Source organism: Zea mays, chromosome 2, assembly GCF_902167145.1.
Source record: "Zea mays cultivar B73 chromosome 2, Zm-B73-REFERENCE-NAM-5.0, whole genome shotgun sequence".
Taxonomy (NCBI): Eukaryota; Viridiplantae; Streptophyta; class Magnoliopsida; order Poales; family Poaceae; genus Zea; species Zea mays.
Window position 1 is genome coordinate 217,025,224 of NC_050097.1, and position 6,783 is coordinate 217,032,006.

The 6,783-nt window shown below is 52.6% G+C and overlaps 1 long non-coding RNA gene across 1 annotated transcript; it reads right to left on the bottom strand.

Moving 5' to 3' along the window:
• Window positions 1-276: 276 nt before the first annotated feature.
• LOC109944609 (uncharacterized) lies at window positions 277-5,686 on the bottom strand. Its single transcript, XR_002267723.1, has 4 exons — window positions 5,597-5,686; window positions 5,242-5,379; window positions 3,206-3,207; window positions 277-286 (listed from the first exon to the last, which is right to left on the bottom strand). It is a non-coding gene; the product is annotated as an uncharacterized lncRNA (long non-coding RNA).
• Between the last annotated feature and the right edge of the window lie 1,097 nt (window positions 5,687-6,783).

The following is a 6,783-nucleotide window of genomic DNA, read 5'->3' on the forward strand; positions in this document are numbered from 1 at the left end:
TAGGAGGCGCCATCATTACCCTACCCCAAGCTAACTCAGGCTACGGGGAACAAGACCGGCGTCCCATCTGGCTCGCCCCGATAAACAAGTGATGATGGCGCCCTGCATGCTCCATGACGACGGCGGCTCTCAGCCCCCTTACGGAAGCAAGGAGACGTCAGCAAGGACTCGACAGCCCCAACAGCTGTCCTTCCGCCAGGCTCCAGCGCTCCTCCGACGGCCACGACACCACACGAACCGGGTGCCAAAACCTCTCCGGCTGCCACGACGGCATGTACTTAGGACGCTAGCTCTTCTCCGCTAGACACGTTAGCACACTGCTACACCCCCCATTGTACACCTGGATCCTCTCCTTACGCCTATAAAAGAAGGTCCAGGGCCCTCTTACAGAGGGTTGGCCGCGCGGGGAAGGACGGGACGGCGCTCGCGTAAGCCTCTCGCTCCCTCCCGCGTGGACGCTTGTAACCCCCTACTGCAAGCGCACCCGACCTGGGCGCGGGACAAATACGAAGGCCGCGGGCTTCCCCTTTTACGCCTGTCTCCCTCCGGCTTCTTCCCCCCTTCACGCTCCGTCTCGCACCGACCCATCTGGGCTGGGGCACGCGGCGACAATTTACTCGTCGGTCCAGGGACCCCCCGGGGTCGAAACGCCGACAGTTGGCGCGCCAGGTAGGGGACTGCTGCGTGTTGACGAACAGCTTCCCGTCAAGCTCCAGATGGGTAGTCTCCAACAACCTTCCCAGCCCGGGATGGTGCTCCGTTTCGGGAGTCTTGAGTTCATGTCCCTCGACGGCAGCTACGACATGATACTCCTTCCCCCGCCGCGCGACAGCGACAATGGCGGCCGACAATCCGCCCGTCGGCGGCGGAATCGATGACGTCTTCCCCACGTGGCGGAAGAACGACATTCGAGCTTGTCCCGTCCCCTCCCCGCCGACGGAGGAGGAGGCGGGGCAACCAAGGCCAAGCAGGAGGCAGCATCTCGTCGGCTGTCGAGCGAGTCGACGGTGCCAGCGCCCCAACAGGGGGCACGTCGGGCATCGACCTCGCGTCTGAGACGAAGACGAGCGCCGTCTCCCCGCAACACGCCAACTCCAAGCAAACGGACGACGCCAGCACGCTCGCAAAGGACTTGCTGGGCGTCACCCTCGTACCTGAGACGACGGTGCAGTCTGCCCCTGACGCGACTTCGTCATCGCCCGTCGACCAAGAGCCGCAGCCTCGGCGACGAGGACTGCGGCCCAAGTCGTGAATGTTTCCACGTTGATCTAGGGGGTCCCGGCGAAGGCAACCATCTTGGTACGCCGGAAAACGGTGATCCCCCTAGGCCTGCGCCTCGCGTTGACATCCTTCGGGAGCTAGCTGTGGTCCCCGTCCCGGCGGGGGGTCATGACCCACAGCTCGAGCAAATCCACGAGATGCAGGCCAGGCTCGACGAGGGAGCAGGAACACTTGAGCCGTTCCGCCGGGACATCGGGCAGGAATGGGTAGGCCAACCTCCGGCCGGAGAAGCGCGTCATCTACCCCAGGGCATCCAGCACCGCATCGCCGACGATGTCAGGGCGAGGCCGCCACCGGTTTCCAGTGGGGTCGTCCAGAACCTGGCTGCAGCGGCAATACTTCTCCGCGCGATGCCGGAGCCATCTACCACCAAGGGGCGACGTATCCAGGGAGAGCTCAAGAATCTCCTGGAGGATGCCGCGGTCCGACGGGTCGAAAGCTCCGCCTCCCGAAGGCAGGGGTACCCCTCGGAACATCGCGCCGCGACTTCCCGATTCATGCGGGAAGCCTCGGTCCACACCGGGCGCACGCGCAACACAGCGCCTGCGGCCCCGGATCGCCTCGACAACGGACACCCTCACCGCAACCGTCGAACCCACCTTGACGAGAGGGTGCACCGAGGCTACCACCCCAGGCGTGGGGGACGCTACGACAGCGGGGAGGATCGGAGTCCCTCGCCCGAACCACCCGGTCCGCAGGCTTTCAGCCGAGCCATACGACGGGCGCCGTTCCCGACCTGGTTCCGAACCCCGACTACTATCACAAAGTACTCGGGGGAGACGAGACCGGAACTGTGGCTCGCGGACTATCGGCTGGCCTGCCAACTGGGTGGAACGGACGATGACAACCTCATCATCCGCAACCTCCCCCTGTTCCTCTCCGACTCCGCTCGGGCCTGGCTGGAGCATCTGCCTCCGGGGCAGATCTCCAACTGGGACGACCTTGTCCAAGCCTTCGCCGGCAACTTCCAGGGCACGTACGTGCGCCCTGGGAACTCCTGGGATCTCCGAAGCTGCCGCCAGCAGCCGGGGGAGTCCCTCCGGGACTACATCCGGCGATTCTCGAAGCAGCGCACCGAGCTGCCCAACTTCACCGACTCGGATGTCATCGGCGCGTTCCTCGCCGGCACCACCTGTCGCGACCTGGTGAGCAAGCTGGGTCGCAAGACCCCCACCAGGGCGAGCGAGCTGATGGACATCGCCACCAAGTTCGTCTCTGGTCAGGAGGCGGTTGAGGCCATCTTCCGAAAGGATAAGCAGCCCCAGGGCCGCCCACCGGAAGATGTCCCCGAGGCGTCAACTCAGCGCGGCACCAAGAAGAAAGGCAGGAAGAAGTCGCAAGCGAAACGCGACGCCGCCGACGCGGACCTTGTCGCCGCTGCCGAGTACAAGAACCCTCGGAAACCTCCCGAAGGTGCCAATCTCTTCGACAAGATGCTCAAGGAGCCGTGCCCCTATCATCAGGGGCCCGTCAAGCACACCCTTGAGGAGTGCGCCATGCTTCGGCGCCACTTTCACAAGGCCGGGCCACCCGCGGAAGGTGGCAGGGCCCGCGACGATGATAAGAAGGAGGATCACAAGGTAGGAGAGTTCCCCGAGGTCCGCGACTGCTTCATGATCTACGGTGGGCCAGTGACAAACGCCTTGGCTCGGCACCGCAAGCAAGAGCGTCGGGAGGTCTGCTCAGTAAAGGTGGCGGCGCCGGTCCACCTAGACTGGTCCGACAAGCCCATCACCTTCGACCAGGGCGACCACCCCGACCGCGTGTCGAGCCCGAGGAAATACCCGCTCGTTGTCGACCCCGTCATCGGCAACGTCAGGCTCACCAAGGTCCTCATGGACGGAGGCAGCAACCTCAACATCATCTACGCCGAGACCCTCAGGCTCCTGCGGATCGATTTGTCCTCGGTCCGGGCAGGCGCTACGCCTTTTCACGGGATCATCCCCGGGAAACGCGTCCAGCCCCTCGGACAACTCGATCTACCCGTCTGCTTTGGGACACCCTCCAACTTCCGAAGGGAGACCCTCACGTTCGAGGTGGTCGGGTTTCGAGGAACCTACCACGCAGTGTTGGGGAGGCCATGCTACGCCAAGTTCATGGCCGTCCCCAACTACACCTACCTCAAGCTCAAAATGCCGGGCCCCAACGGGGTCATCACCGTCGGCCCCACGTATCGACACGCGTACGAATGCGACGTGGAGTGCGTGGAGTACCACTACACGACGGTTCACTTACAGCGACCTACGGTTGGTTGCTAAAACGGCCTTCAGCGACCTACGGTTGGTCGCTAAAAACTTTTAGCGACCCATAAGGATGGTCGCTGTAAGTGCCGTCGCTAAAGGCTTTAGCGACCGACATCTTTTTAGCGACCGACCGTCCGTTGCTAATATTATATATTTAGCGACCAACTGTGGGTTGCTGTACTATAGATTTAGCAACCAACCGTAAGTCGTCATACTATACATTTAGCAACCAACAGAAAGTCGCCCTTTTTACAGTTGTTATTAGTAATAATATACATTTAATTAAGCACCACAAATCACATATTTTTATACACAAATCATAAAGACATACACAGTTAATTAGTATACCACAGTCATAGATCCATCACATAAACATAAAAGCACCACAATTATATATTCACAAAAGCATCACAATTATAATATCATTCACAACTAGATCATTTACAGATAGCTAGCTAGATCATTCACAAAAACTCCAGAGGTGATCAATCACAAAAGCACCACATTGATATCACTCTAACTTGAAGCAGTTCAAAAGCCCACAACTACATCACTAATGTTTCATATCACTCCAGCTATTGTTCAAAAGCCCACAACTACATCACTCTAGCTGCTCCAGAGTTGATCAGTCACAAAAGCACCAAAGCTACACTAATGCTTCAAGCAGTTCAAAAGCCTTCAGACAATCACTCCAGCTTCTTGTATCCTCCTGTTTTAAGGTACAAGCTTTCTTTGTCGAGAACACCCTAGAAAAAAGTACACCAAATTAGTATATTGTTGCTACATTTGCAAATCAAGGTTAATCATCATTAAGTTGATGGCTCATATAAATCTAAACACCAAGAACCTCTTGAACATTGCGAGCCATAATTTGATGCACCTCATAGAGTTCATCGTTCAATTTTGCGAGGTTTCTCTGAGTTCTTGTATCCAAATATAGTTTCTTAGTCTTATGGATGAATGTATCTAGAATAGAAAGAGGCATAAGTTTTAAAGTGGAAGAATTTGAAATGATAAACGAAGCAATGTTGTCAAGTGAACTCAGGAACCATACCAAACTTGATAAAAGCATATGGCCTTGCAGCAGTTTCAATTTGGTTGCCATTGACCCTCCATGAGACTTCACCATCCAAAGGTAAAGATCCTTTTGTTTTCTGCACTGTAATACATGAAGGAGGAGCTGAGGACAGTCAAGCTGTCCTCTAGATGCTCAAGAATTATTCCATCATAACTAGCCTAAAACACTGTGTGACAAAGCCAAGTAGCAACCAACTAAACAGGAAAACAACGGCACAAATTTGAGTGCCGAAGAGCAGATTTAACTAGACCTGTATTACTGTCTTGGAGCCAACATATGCTTCAATCTTTTTCCAGTCACGGTCAAAGCTGTTACACGAAAAGAAAGAAGGATTTATAGCATAATATGTAAGAAAGCTGCTCCAGATGTGTGACATGAGGCATTCTACAAGTATGAAATGTCCTTAAACTGCTAAAGCATCAGTTTAGGTGATAAGTCATCTATTTCAGGCTGCAACTCTCGCCCCATGTCGCCTCATGTGAGACAACGTGGCATGCCTCAGGACTAAAGTGGCATGCCTTTTAAAGGAGCTTACTATATCATCGTGGAAGATGGCATCTAATACTCTTTAGATTAGAATCATAAGATGGACAGTGGTCACCCTAATAAAACCACTGCATTAACCAGCCATAGATTTACCTCAGGATCCTGTTGCAGATCATCTGCATCTATCACAGGGGGTGGGCTCCCAAGTCCACATAATTCACTGTATATTGAGACAAGTTCGCCTATGCCAAGCTCCATGAAGGATGGTGGAACGACTTTATCAAAAGATGGCTGGGATAATGGAATTGTATATTATTAGTGGTACACATTAGGTAACATGTACACCACAGTAGCAAAATCTGCTAAAGAAAAAGACCTTGCAAATCAACAGGCATTTTTTTTGAAAAAATAAAGGCAAGCACAAAAGTGGCGCGCCATAAGATAAAGCCTGTGAAAAGGAAGGGAAAAAAAGGTAAACTGCATGTGAGAGGCTTAAGGTGCCAGATACCAGTATATCTAGAGGGTTCCGTATCAATATGAAATGTTTTCCCTTCTTCATGAGGTCGCTTGACAGATTTGGGAGATGTTGCTTTAAGATGTGCTATTCAAAGAAAAGAAAGGGGGTTATCATATATATAAATAAAACTTATCATTTCACAAAGCTGTGCAATAAGTTTCTGAAATAATACCTTGCAGTAACGATACTTTTTGTCCCCTGGGCCAAAAATCACCTCTTTGACAACCTTATTTCCATCAGGGTCCTACACCAGAAATATCCCCCAAATGACTCAATTATACAAAAGGAACGCAAAGCATCATTTTCTCGAATGCTCTGCTCTGGCCAAAAAAAAGAGGCGTGCAGGATTATGGTACTACATGATAGTATTTTCTATATAGAATTTGTCAGGAACTCAGGATTAACTGAAACAGCAAGAAATATCCACCTAAATGTGGTCCTAGAGGCAGACATCTGTTTGAGGCCATAAAAGGATATGAAAGCGGCATTGCAGCCTGAAGGCTTAAAACTGGCCACCAAAAAATTAGTTCCCCGTCTGCCAACTAAATCAGAACACAGAAAACCAAAAAATTGTCATGTGAGACAACGTGCAAAGGAAATGATTTGCCATCAGGATCTTTTACTTGAGGCACTTGGGAACTCAACTACTACATCAACCCCAACAACCCCTACAGGTGGTACAGAACTAGGCAAATCCTATACACAGATCCAGTAACAGTGGAATGGTGCGTAAGGACCTGAGTTCTAATAAGTTTGGATTCTGGCTATATTTATACAGATTTAGCAGCAGCTACACGTGAACACAGGCACTTACTAACCACACTGCAGGATTCAATCAGTGAGGAACCTCCAATGTTTGGGGGCTCTTTGTATGAGGCAGTGCTAGTTAGTAGTTGGACTAAAAAATCAGATCAAATTAGGCGGGGTTAGCTAGCTAGTTGGCTAACAACTAGTTGAAGACTTGCCCACCTAAGCCAATTTTTGGCTAGTTTTTCGTTAGCTAGCAACTAGTTGTCGTATCCAAAGTTCCAAACATACCCTTAGATCTACCATTTGACCGAAGACCGACCACTAAAGCACAGGAAGACACACTTGAGCACAATTCGCAGATTAACTAACCCCTGGCAACGGAGAGGAAGGAAGAGCAGGTGAGGCAGCAGGAGATGTCAGCGCCAGTG